This window comes from Triturus cristatus, chromosome 2_1 (assembly GCF_964204655.1).
Source record: "Triturus cristatus chromosome 2_1, aTriCri1.1, whole genome shotgun sequence".
NCBI classification, from domain to species: domain Eukaryota; kingdom Metazoa; phylum Chordata; class Amphibia; order Caudata; family Salamandridae; genus Triturus; species Triturus cristatus.
In genome coordinates, this window is record NC_140581.1 from 12,256,724 (window position 1) to 12,270,438 (window position 13,715).

General features: G+C 56.2%; 1 protein-coding gene across 1 annotated transcript in view; it reads left to right on the plus strand.

The window, feature by feature from the left end:
• Positions 1-13,715, plus strand: part of LOC146863614 (myosin-IIIb-like) — a 547,606-nt gene that overhangs the window by 139,042 nt on the left and 394,849 nt on the right. The window lies entirely within an intron of this gene.

Below are 13,715 nucleotides of genomic sequence, written 5' to 3' on the forward strand. Positions count from 1 at the left end.
CTGCGAGGCGTGGGCTGTCCGGTGTGAGGGACACTGGTGGGGCTGCGAGGCGTGGGCTGTCCGGTGTGAGGGACACTGGTGGGGCTGCGAGGCGTGGGCTGTCCGGTGTGAGGGACACTGGTGGGGCTGCGAGGCGTGGGCTGTCCGGTGTGAGGGACACTGGTGGGGCTGCGAGGCGTGGGCTGTCCGGTGTGAGGGACACTGGTGGGGCTGCGAGGCGTGGGCTGTCCGGTGTGAGGGACACTGGTGGGGCTGCGAGGCGTGGGCTGTCCGGTGTGAGGGACACTGGTGGGGCTGCGAGGCGTGGGCTGTCCGGTGTGAGGGACACTGGTGGGGCTGCGAGGCGTGGGCTGTCCGGTGTGAGGGACACTGGTGGGGCTGCGAGGCGTGGGCTGTCCGGTGTGAGGGACACTGGTGGGGCTGCGAGGCGTGGGCTGTCCGGTGTGAGGGACACTGCTGGGCTGCGAGGCATGGGCTGTCCGGTGTGAGGGACACTGGTGGGGCTGCGAGGCGTGGGCTGTCCGGTGTGAGGGACACTGGTGGGGCTGCGAGGCGTGGGCTGTCCGGTGTGAGGGACACTGGTGGGGCTGCGAGGCGTGGGCTGTCCGGTGTGAGGGACACTGGTGGGGCTGCGAGGCGTGGGCTGTCCAGTGTGAGGGACACTGGTGGGGCTGCGAGGCGTGGGCTGTCCGGTGTGAGGGACACTGGTGGGGCTGCGAGGCATGGGCTGTCCGGTGTGAGGGACACTGGTGGGGCTGCGAGGCGTGGGCTGTCCGGTGTGAGGGACACTGGTGGGGCTGCGAGGCGTGGGCTGTCCGGTGTGAGGGACACTGGTGGGGCTGCGAGGCGTGGGCTGTCCGGTGTGAGGGACACTGGTGGGGCTGCGAGGCGTGGGCTGTCCGGTGTGAGGGACACTGGTGGGGCTGCGAGGCATGGGCTGTCCGGTGTGAGGGACACTGGTGGGGCTGCGAGGCGTGGGCTGTCCGGTGTGAGGGACACTGCTGGGCTGCGAGGCGTGGGCTGTCCGGTGTGAGGGACACTGGTGGGGCTGCGAGGCGTGGGCTGTCCGGTGTGAGGGACACTGGTGGGGCTGCGAGGCGTGGGCTGTCCGGTGTGAGGGACACTGCTGGGCTGCGAGGCATGGGCTGTCCGGTGTGAGGGACACTGGTGGGGCTGCGAGGCGTGGGCTGTCCGGTGTGAGGGACACTGGTGGGGCTGCGAGGCGTGGACTGTCCGGTGTGAGGGACACTGGTGGGGCTGCGAGGCGTGGGCTGTCCGGTGTGAGGGACACTGGTGGGGCTGCGAGGCGTGGGCTGTCCGGTGTGAGGGACACTGGTGGGGCTGCGAGGCGTGGGCTGTCCGGTGTGAGGGACACTGGTGGGGCTGCGAGGCATGGGCTGTCCGGTGTGAGGGACACTGGTGGGGCTGCGAGGCGTGGGCTGTCCGGTGTGAGGGACACTGGTGGGGCTGCGAGGCGTGGGCTGTCCGGTGTGAGGGACACTGGTGGGGCTGCGAGGCGTGGGCTGTCCGGTGTGAGGGACACTGGTGGGGCTGCGAGGCGTGGGCTGTCCGGTGTGAGGGACACTGGTGGGGCTGCGAGGCATGGGCTGTCCGGTGTGAGGGACACTGGTGGGGCTGCGAGGCGTGGGCTGTCCGGTGTGAGGGACACTGCTGGGCTGCGAGGCGTGGGCTGTCCGGTGTGAGGGACACTGGTGGGGCTGCGAGGCGTGGGCTGTCCGGTGTGAGGGACACTGGTGGGGCTGCGAGGCGTGGGCTGTCCGGTGTGAGGGACACTGGTGGGGCTGCGAGGCGTGGGCTGTCCGGTGTGAGGGACACTGGTGGGGCTGCGAGGCGTGGGCTGTCCGGTGTGAGGGACACTGGTGGGGCTGCGAGGCGTGGACTGTCCGGTGTGAGGGACACTGGTGGGGCTGCGAGGCGTGGGCTGTCCGGTGTGAGGGACACTGCTGGGCTGCGAGGCGTGGGCTGTCCGGTGTGAGGGACACTGGTGGGGCTGCGAGGCGTGGGCTGTCCGGTGTGAGGGACACTGGTGGGGCTGCGAGGCGTGGGCTGTCCGGTGTGAGGGACACTGTCCAGTCGTTATCAAGGGGCACTGCTGTGCTGCAGTCAAGGAAGGTACTGACACCAAAAACAGCTACAACAATATTTACTTACTCAAAATGACTTGCATACTTTATTTACAGAGAAAACAAAACGACAACTAAATGAAAAAACATAAGACTCACCAACTGCTCTTTCCTGCTGTAACGACTGCAGGCAGCGGCACAGCGGGAGCAGAAGCGGCCCTGTAGGAAGGTGGATATCTGACTATGGTTACCCCCAAATTTTTGCCTAGTGTCTAGCTGGTTTTTCGACTTAGTTGGCCTGAGATCCTGCCATTCAGGCTCTCAGGCTATCTGCTCTCTCTGTAAAATGGACTCCATGTACCCTAGGTACATACCCAATTGGTTGGATCACCCTGTCAGCCCCTGTACCAGTGTACACTAGGTACCCAGGGCATTGGTATATCCAAGGCCTGCCAGGGGCTGAAGCATGTATTATGCCACCCCAGGCTTGGCCTAACAATCTGACACAACTGGCTGATCACTCAGCTGGGGTAAGTTGGTGTAATCACCTCTTACTTAGGTGTAGTATACCTATACCTAAACTTAAATGGGACACCTGGTAACCTATAAGTCACTCCTATGGCAGGCCTTAACAATCCTGAAGGCAGAGTGCTTGGTTCCATGTGAGATGGTGCTCTGGCATGAGCTGAGCCTGTCTGCAGTGGTCGGAACAACTTCCTTCTACTGTTTCCAGATATCGTCATACCATATACTCTTAAGTGCATTATGAACCTCGCGGTTAAATGCTATCTTTGGTTTGGCTTTATCAAAACATGTCGAGTAAGGTGTCATACGAATTGGAATACTAACCCCTCGCCAATTCTGGCGACGGGGTTAGCATTCCACCCTTCTAGAGGGACACGACATGTACAGTACCTGAAACCCGGGTAAAATCAGACATAGCCTCAGCTCCACAAAATGGATGCTGCCACCACAGACACAAGTCTGCCCTCCTGCTGCTGGGAGTCCTTCCAGCTTGGGAGGTGTGGACAAAGGGTTTCCTGCCAGGGGAGGTGCGTGCACCACCCCAGACAGGATTTTGTGTATTGGTCAGGTAGGGCTTGAAAGAAACCAGACATGCCTGTGGCTCACAAGGAGCCTCGGTGCATATGCCAGTTCAAACCGGTCCTGGGGCACACCAGTCCCGGGCCTGGGGCGAGCTGGACAAAGGATTGGGGGTGTAACCACCCCCCTTCCTGGTCCCACCCATAGGGAGGGACCTAGCAGGTAGTCCGGCCCCTAGAATCCGAATAAAGGTAGGAGCTGTGTCCTAAGACTTCAGACATCCTGGAATCAACTTGAAACTAAGAAGAAGACGGGAACTTCGACATTCTGCTGCACAGAAGACTGAAGAAAATCTCCCCTGTGGTCAGGGAGTGACCACCTTGCTAACGCAAGCACCATCCAGCGAATCACCGTCTGCTTTGCCGCCGCCTCCCGCCGGAGCCCGAGCCCAGAGACTGACAAGACCTGGACCTCCAGACCTCTCACCGCCCGATCCACAGTCCCTGAAAAGAGGAGACCCGTGGAGGCACCGAGACACGTGGAACCAGCCATCTTGGAACGACTACGACAAGCTGACCAGTGCAACAACCGAGGCTCCCTCCAAGTTGTGCTTTGGGTCCTGAGAAGCCCAACCCTCGAGCAGCATCTGCACCAAAGGTGAGCCCTCCAGCATCTCCACGATCTGCGTGGGGCCCTTCTGCATTTTGCCACTCGACGCGCCTAACCGGTTGCTGGCCCGCTGGCTAGTGGCCATCTTGGCGACGAAATCTACGACAAACACCGCTGGTCTGGTTGCTCCAGACTGGCCCTTGCTCCCCTCCAAAGGAGCAATCCCTCTGACCTTGCTGGTCAGAACCAACAGCTGATTTCCGAATCCTCCTGCAATTGCTTTTGCCAAAGCTTGTTTGCTTCGATCAAGTCGCCGACACCGCCGACAGCGAGAGCCTGCGTGGGACAGCTCGTGAGCCGACTCCTGGACGTCGTCGACCTTCAGGGACCACGTGGCTGCGGAGACAAGCTACCCCTCATCACCTGTTTGCACCCGACATCGCCTGGTACCCACCTGGTGCCACGCTGGTCACTGGCTAGTGACTGTGAACACTGTCCCCTCTGCTTACAGGTCTTCAACATCTCCGATCCACTCTTGGATCCACTGCATCTCTTCCCGACCGACCGCCTGCAGCATCTTTGTCCCAGGCTCAACGGAACAGATAGAAGAAACCCGACGCACTTTGAGGCCTATGCACCCGCTTCCTGTGGGTGAGGTAAAGCTGGTACTCCGGTGCCCATGTGTAGTAATACATCTCTAGTGCCTGTGTTCCAAATCTTAAGTTCCTAGGTCATCCGGAAGATTCCTTTTGCAGTAACTTTGTACTTTTTACGCACCCATTGAAACCTATGGGAGCCCGCGTGTGACTATTTGCTCTGCACACGCCACCCGTGGACCTCCTGGTCACTAACTGACGTTAGCTCCTTGTAGGCCCAGCGATTCTAGAGGCCCTAGGCCTTTTCCCTTTTCTGTTCGTGGTACTTATACCACTATTTTAGTACATGGTTCGAGTGGCCACCAGGGCCTATCCATATAAAGTGCAACTTCTGTGTATTCTGTGATAATCTTGTTTGACGATTTGTGCTCCTGTGCTCCTAAAGAGACTAGGGGTTACTTTGAGAAATAAATACATATATATTTTGAATATATATCTGTGTGGTGTCCTTTCATTGGTATAAAAGGGGGTTATATTTGGTAAAACAGCTGGCTTAACACGCATCACGAGTTTAGCCTCAAAGACTGCTTAGCCTACGCTACCACTAGGGCAGCTAGTCCAAAAAGGTTGACTTACAACCACACCATAAGGGTTGCTTGGCATGGTACAAGGTGGTCACTAGAACTAGTGAACAGCATATACCAGGCCAACTTCTCACATTGGTGAGCAGCGGTTGGATTTGAGCTTGCTGTGTTTTACCATTGTAATCTCTTGGTTACCAATTGAAAGATCACATAGGTACCTGTAGGTACATATAAAACAAGATTAGATATACTTAAGTTCTACTGAACTTAGTTGTTGTAGAGCAAAGGGAGTAGCACACCCTGACTACAACTACTAGATAGGTTTAGTAGGTAAACCCAAGTGTAGGTAGATTGCAACACATCCACCCACACTTAAGAGCAATGGCCGGGGCAGAGGGGTCCACTGTACCCATCTCTGTTGAGAGTGACCCCCAGAGGGCACCATCCAGCTTTGCTACCCTTAATCAGAATGAGCTCAGGCATTTGGCAACTCTTAGAGGCCTTAAACAGCCCAAGAACCCAAACTCTGCTGAGCTCAGAGAGCTCTTACAGAATGATGAGAATCAGAGAGCACTCAAGAAAGCTTCCCAGTTAGCCCCCTTAGGGTCAGGAACAGGAGGCCCCCCTTCTGAAGATGCCACTGAAGTACCCCTTCCCAATAGTCACCCCTTAGATGGGATGCCTACCACAGAGGATGAGAGTGAAAAGGATACTGACAGTAGTGAGGATGAAGGGAGAACTAGCCCAGTGCCAAGTATTATACTTGGCCCAGCTAAACCAAGGCTATTGGGGACTGACAGTGGGTTCAACCCACTGGATCTCCCCAGTGGACTTAACACAGGGCTTGGAAGGCAAAGGAATCGCTCAGGTGACTCCAATGCTTCCCATGGCTCTAGAGGCTCTCAAGGTCACTCCAGGAGAAGGATGACCACCCCTCAGAGGAGGGAACATGAGGCCAAGATGCAAGAGGCTCAGCTGAGGATCAGGAAGCAGGAGCTAGAAGTAGCCCTGATGGAAGAAAAACTGAGCAAGGCTAGGCAGCATAGAGAGAGTGGGTCTATACCCACTGGTGGCAGCAATGTCCCTAGGGACAAAGATAGGGTCTTTGACAATAGGAACCTGTCCAAGATTGTGCCCCCCTACAAAAGTGGGGATGACATCCACAAATGGATGACTGCTCTTGAGAGAGCCTGCAAAGTGCAGCAGGTTCCTGAAGACCAGTGGGCAGCAATCTTATGGCTCTCCTTTGAGGGGAGAGGCAGAGATAGACTCCTCACTGTTAGAGAAGAGGATGTCAGAAATTACAGAGTCCTGAAGAGTGTCCTAGTTGATGGGTTAGGCTTAACCACTGAACAGTACAGGTTAATGTTCAGAGACACCCAGAAGACACAGACTCAGGACTGGTCTGAATATGTGGAATGTGCCACTAAGGCTTTGGAGGGTTGGTTGCTGGGAAGTAAGGTGTCTGATTATACAGGATTGTACAATTTGATGATGAGAGAGCAGATTTTAAGTAATTGTCAAAACCAGCTTCTCCATCAACACCTGGTAGACTCAGATTTGACCTCTCCCCAAGAATTGGGAAAGAGGGCAGATAAATGGGTCAGGACCAGGATCAGGCCTAAAAACCAGGGTGGTGACCAAAAGAAAGATACCACCAAGCCTCAAGAGAAGGGTGGGGATAAAGAAAAAGAGAAACCTTCCTCAGGGCCCCAAAACTCCACACAGGGTGGTGGGTCCCAAGCTCCCTCCTCTACCACAGCTAAAAAGCCCTACTGCCATGAGTGTAAAACTCCTGGGCATTGGAAAACTGACAGCGGTTGCCCAAGGGCTAAAAACAAAACTGTTCCTCCAATTACTCCTGTCACACCACCTATTACTGTCAGCAGTAATCCCCCAGGTGGTGGGAGTGCCCCCAGAAATCTGGGTGGGTTTACTTGGGGAACACAGGGGGACCCTGGCTTAGCCAATTCCCCTACAGCAACCACTCTTGTCTGTGATGGTGGCATGGGGTTTGCCAACTTCACTGCCTGTCCCAACACTTTGGGTAGGTACAGACAGGAGCCCTACATCAATGGTACAAAAGCTGAGGCCTACAGAGACACTGGGGCTAGCATCACAATGGTGGCCCATTGGCTAGTTCCCTCTGAGCAGCTTTTGCCCGGTTTCTCCTACCAGGTGACTAACATTGATGGCAAACAGAACAGTCATCCCATGGCAGAGGTATGTCTCAGCTGGGGAGGGGTCACTGGCCCTAAAAGGGTAGCAGTGTCCCCAACCTTGCCTGTAGACTGCTTACTGGGGAATGACTTAGAACTCTCAGCTTGGGCTGGAGTTGAACAAGACACCCATTCTAAAATGGTAGGCCTTTCACAAAAGGGTAGGGGGGTTGTGCCATTCACAACCCCTGTCCAAATAGATTTCCTCCCTGAAAAGGTTGGAAGGGCAGTGGTAGCCACAGCCCAGGCACAGACAGACTTCCCTGTAGGGACTGGCAGAGCTGTGACAGTCACAGCTCAAACACAAACTGAGTGCCCCCCTGAAAAGGTTGGCAAGGCTGTAATGGTCTCAGCCTATACTCAGACTGACATAGGTGTAGTGAAGCCTGAAACAATGGATCACTCCACACAAACTGAGAGTAGTGGGGAGGAAGAAAAGTCTCCCTCTCCCCAGACATTAGGAAAAGGTCAGCCTCCTCAGGGATCTGACCTCACCCCTTGTGAAGGAACTGCCCCAGAGGTAGCCAGGCCTGGCCTGGCAGAGCCTCTGATGTCAGTGGCCCCTTCCAAGGTGGGATCCAGTCTGGTGCAGGTAGCCTGCCTCTCTCTACCCTGCCTCAGTCAGCCCAGGGCTGCAGAGGTCAGGGAGGCCAGTGGACCCCCAGAGGGCCCCTGTCCACAAGAACCCCCCCATCAAAAGAATGAGGATTGCCTGGCTAGTAGCCCTAGTCAGGTGATGGGTAAAAACATTCCTGAGGGATCTCCTTTACAGGTAGTTAGGGACCTCCCCCAGGGGGATTCTGTTGGGCACAGGCAAACATGGGACCTTAGGGCCCCAAACCTGACCTGTCCCTCCAGTAAGCCCACAAAAGGGACCCAGCCTCCAGCTTTAGGTAGCCAGAGGCTGACCCTGAGAGCACAGTGCAACTCAGTTAAAGAAAGAAAGGCATCCATGGTGGAGGATGATTGGAGGAGGCTGAGGCCTCACTTTGAGGACACTCACTTCAGTACTCCATCTCAACACCAGCCTTTTACTTTGCCAAGACACACCACAGGTAGAGATTCCCTATGGTGGAGACCCTCTGATACCCTTAGTGTGAGGGATTGCTTAGTGGACCATGAGACAGGGGGTAACCATGCCAGTGCTGGTTCCTCCTTATATGGCCACTTGGGCAATATAGGCTTACCTGGTCAAGGTCAGCCTTATCTCCCTTCGTTTGGGGGGGGGGTTGTGTAGGAAGGTGGATATCTGACTATGGTTACCCCCAAATTTTTGCCTAGTGTCTAGCTGGTTTTTCGACTTAGTTGGCCTGAGATCCTGCCATTCAGGCTCTCAGGCTATCTGCTCTCTCTGTAAAATGGACTCCATGTACCCTAGGTACATACCCAATTGGTTGGATCACCCTGTCAGCCCCTGTACCAGTGTACACTAGGTACCCAGGGCATTGGTATATCCAAGGCCTGCCAGGGGCTGAAGCATGTATTATGCCACCCCAGGCTTGGCCTAACAATCTGACACAACTGGCTGATCACTCAGCTGGGGTAAGTTGGTGTAATCACCTCTTACTTAGGTGTAGTATACCTATACCTAAACTTAAATGGGACACCTGGTAACCTATAAGTCACTCCTATGGCAGGCCTTAACAATCCTGAAGGCAGAGTGCTTGGTTCCATGTGAGATGGTGCTCTGGCATGAGCTGAGCCTGTCTGCAGTGGTCGGAACAACTTCCTTCTACTGTTTCCAGATATCGTCATACCATATACTCTTAAGTGCATTATGAACCTCGCGGTTAAATGCTATCTTTGGTTTGGCTTTATCAAAACATGTCGAGTAAGGTGTCATACGAATTGGAATACTAACCCCTCGCCAATTCTGGCGACGGGGTTAGCATTCCACCCTTCTAGAGGGACACGACATGTACAGTACCTGAAACCCGGGTAAAATCAGACATAGCCTCAGCTCCACAAAATGGATGCTGCCACCACAGACACAAGTCTGCCCTCCTGCTGCTGGGAGTCCTTCCAGCTTGGGAGGTGTGGACAAAGGGTTTCCTGCCAGGGGAGGTGCGTGCACCACCCCAGACAGGATTTTGTGTATTGGTCAGGTAGGGCTTGAAAGAAACCAGACATGCCTGTGGCTCACAAGGAGCCTCGGTGCATATGCCAGTTCAAACCGGTCCTGGGGCACACCAGTCCCGGGCCTGGGGCGAGCTGGACAAAGGATTGGGGGTGTAACCACCCCCCTTCCTGGTCCCACCCATAGGGAGGGACCTAGCAGGTAGTCCGGCCCCTAGAATCCGAATAAAGGTAGGAGCTGTGTCCTAAGACTTCAGACATCCTGGAATCAACTTGAAACTAAGAAGAAGACGGGAACTTCGACATTCTGCTGCACAGAAGACTGAAGAAAATCTCCCCTGTGGTCAGGGAGTGACCACCTTGCTAACGCAAGCACCATCCAGCGAATCACCGTCTGCTTTGCCGCCGCCTCCCGCCGGAGCCCGAGCCCAGAGACTGACAAGACCTGGACCTCCAGACCTCTCACCGCCCGATCCACAGTCCCTGAAAAGAGGAGACCCGTGGAGGCACCGAGACACGTGGAACCAGCCATCTTGGAACGACTACGACAAGCTGACCAGTGCAACAACCGAGGCTCCCTCCAAGTTGTGCTTTGGGTCCTGAGAAGCCCAACCCTCGAGCAGCATCTGCACCAAAGGTGAGCCCTCCAGCATCTCCACGATCTGCGTGGGGCCCTTCTGCATTTTGCCACTCGACGCGCCTAACCGGTTGCTGGCCCGCTGGCTAGTGGCCATCTTGGCGACGAAATCTACGACAAACACCGCTGGTCTGGTTGCTCCAGACTGGCCCTTGCTCCCCTCCAAAGGAGCAATCCCTCTGACCTTGCTGGTCAGAACCAACAGCTGATTTCCGAATCCTCCTGCAATTGCTTTTGCCAAAGCTTGTTTGCTTCGATCAAGTCGCCGACACCGCCGACAGCGAGAGCCTGCGTGGGACAGCTCGTGAGCCGACTCCTGGACGTCGTCGACCTTCAGGGACCACGTGGCTGCGGAGACAAGCTACCCCTCATCACCTGTTTGCACCCGACATCGCCTGGTACCCACCTGGTGCCACGCTGGTCACTGGCTAGTGACTGTGAACACTGTCCCCTCTGCTTACAGGTCTTCAACATCTCCGATCCACTCTTGGATCCACTGCATCTCTTCCCGACCGACCGCCTGCAGCATCTTTGTCCCAGGCTCAACGGAACAGATAGAAGAAACCCGACGCACTTTGAGGCCTATGCACCCGCTTCCTGTGGGTGAGGTAAAGCTGGTACTCCGGTGCCCATGTGTAGTAATACATCTCTAGTGCCTGTGTTCCAAATCTTAAGTTCCTAGGTCATCCGGAAGATTCCTTTTGCAGTAACTTTGTACTTTTTACGCACCCATTGAAACCTATGGGAGCCCGCGTGTGACTATTTGCTCTGCACACGCCACCCGTGGACCTCCTGGTCACTAACTGACGTTAGCTCCTTGTAGGCCCAGCGATTCTAGAGGCCCTAGGCCTTTTCCCTTTTCTGTTCGTGGTACTTATACCACTATTTTAGTACATGGTTCGAGTGGCCACCAGGGCCTATCCATATAAAGTGCAACTTCTGTGTATTCTGTGATAATCTTGTTTGACGATTTGTGCTCCTGTGCTCCTAAAGAGACTAGGGGTTACTTTGAGAAATAAATACATATATATTTTGAATATATATCTGTGTGGTGTCCTTTCATTGGTATAAAAGGGGGTTATATTTGGTAAAACAGCTGGCTTAACACGCATCACGAGTTTAGCCTCAAAGACTGCTTAGCCTACGCTACCACTAGGGCAGCTAGTCCAAAAAGGTTGACTTACAACCACACCATAAGGGTTGCTTGGCATGGTACAAGGTGGTCACTAGAACTAGTGAACAGCATATACCAGGCCAACTTCTCACAGGCCCCCAAAGACAGGCTCAAGCCAGCTCTGAACCCCATCTCCCGCAGCCCACCCCTACACCCCAGCCCTCCCACTGACTCACAGCGGGAGCAGACAGGGCTCCCTGAGACACGCTGAAGGTAGCTCTGAATCCCATCTCCTGCAGCCCACCCCAACCCCAACCCCAGCCCCAGCCCTGGGCCTTCCACCGGCTCACAACGGGAACAGACAGTGCACCCAAAAGACAGGCTCAATCCAGCTCTGAACCCCATCTCTCATGGTGCACCCCTATACCCCAGCCCTGGCCCCAGCCCTCCCACCGGCTCACAGCGGGAGGAGACGGGGCTCCCCTAAGACAGGCTCAATCCAGCTCTGAACCCAATCTCACTTCGTGCACCCCTATACCCCAACCCCAGCCACGGCCCTCCCACCGGCTCACAGCGGGAGCAGAAGCTGCCCCCCAAAGACAGGCTCAAGCCAGCTCTGAACCCCATCTCCCTTCGTGCACCCCTATACCCCATTCCTCCCACCGGCTCACAGCGGGAGGAGACGGGGCACCCCTAAGACAGGCTCAATCCAGCTCTGCACCCCATCTCCCGTGGTGCACCCTATACCCCAGCCCTGGCCCCAGTCCTCTCAGCAGCTCACAGCGGAGCAGACAGTGCATCCAAAAGACAGGCTCAAGCCAGCTCTGAACCCCATCTCCCGCAGCCCACCCCTACACCCCAGCCCTCCCACTGACTCACAGCGGGAGCAGACAGGGCACCCTGAGACACGCTGAAGGTAGCTCTGAATCCCACCTCCTGCAGCCCACCCCTACACCCCAACCCCAGCCCCAGCCCTGGGCCTTCCACCGGCTCACAGCGGGAGGAGACAGGGCTCCCCTAAGACAGGCTCAATCCAGCCCTGAACCCCATCTCCCCTGGTGCACCCCTATACCCCAACCCCAGCCTGGGCCCTCCCACCGGCTCACAGCGGGAGCAGAAGCTGCCCCCCAAAGACAGGCTCAAGCCAGCTCTGAACCCCATCTCCCTTCGTGCACCCCTATACCCCAGCCCTGGCCCCAGTCCTCCCAGCGGCTCACAGCGGGAGCACACAGTGCATCCAAAAGACAGGCTCAATCCAGCTCTGAACCCCATCTCCCGTGGTGCACCCCTATACCCCGGCGCTCCCACCGGCTCACAGCGGGAGGAGACAGGGCTCCCCTAAGACAGGCTGAAGCCAGCTCTGAACCCCATCTCCCGTGGTGCACCCCAATACCCCAACCCCGGCCCTCCCACCGGCTCACAGCGGGAGGAGACAGGGCTCCCCTAAGACAGGCTCAATCCAGCTCTGAACCCCATCTCCCGTTGTGCACCCCTATACCCCAGCCCTCCCACCGGCTCACAGCGGGAGGAGACAGGGCTCCCCTAAGACAGGCTGAAGCCAGCTCTGAACCCCATCTCCCGTGGTGCACCCCCTATACCCCAGCCCCGGCCCTCCCACCGGCTCACAGCGGGAGGAGACAGGGCTCCCCTAAGACAGGCTGAAGCCAGCTCTGAACCCCATCTCCCGTGGTGCACCCCTATACCCCAGCCCCGGCCCCAGGCCTCCCACCGGCTCACAGCGGGAGGAGACAGGGCTCCCCTAAGACAGGCTGAAGCCAGCTCTGAACCCCGTCTCCCGTGGTGCACCCCTATTCCCCAGTCCTCCTAGTGGCTCACAGCGGGAGGAGACAGGGCTCCCCTAAGACAGGCTGAAGCCAGCTCTGAACCCCATTTCCTGTGGTGCACCCCTATACCCCAGCCCTCCCAGCGGCTCACAGCGGGAGCAGACAGGGCTCCCCTAAGACAGGCTGGAGCCTGCTCTGAACCCCATTTACCGTGCTGAGGGAGGGGGCTAAGGGTGGGCTCCTAACTCTTAACAAGTAAGAAGTGCCCACCCCCAGCCTTCCCCCCCCCCCCCCCCCCCCCCGACAAGCACAACACACTGCCTCGCCTTCAGGAACTGATTGCTTTTGTTGTAACAAAGGTATCTCTTGTGGTTTTTCCAAGGCAAACAAAGGGCTCTGATCGCGCAAATAAAGCCTAGCGTGGGGTGTGTCTCGGCCAAAGCCTCGGGCAGCAGAGAGATGACAAGTAGTCGTGTTTCTGAGAGCCTGGGACCGACACAGTGTTACTCTGAAGAGTAGAGGTGCCCGGGAGTAGGTTCACGCATCTCACGCTGCACGGGTCTCTGCGCACCTAGTGCCAGGGTTTGGGGGGGCTGCTCAGACCACGCACAGAGGCTTTATTTGGGTGCCTTATGAATATAGAATGGAATGTCCTGCCTCATCTTTTGTTGAATAAATAGAGTTTATGGATAACGAATGGTAAATGCACCTTTCCACAGTGATTGAAACATCTACTTCAAACACGTGAACTAAGGGTGTGAGCGATTATAATCGGGGTGTGTGAAATTATACCTGTAAGCCATTTACAACGTTTACATGGGTGGGGCACAATGTGCCATGCCAAGGTCACTGGTGAGGTTTGTACTTAAAATAAATAAACAAAACATGCCTCTTCCTTGACATGACTCGGTGTTCAGACTTCAGAGCCTTCCTGGAGGTCACCGTGACAGGCCGTTAGAAGGTAACCG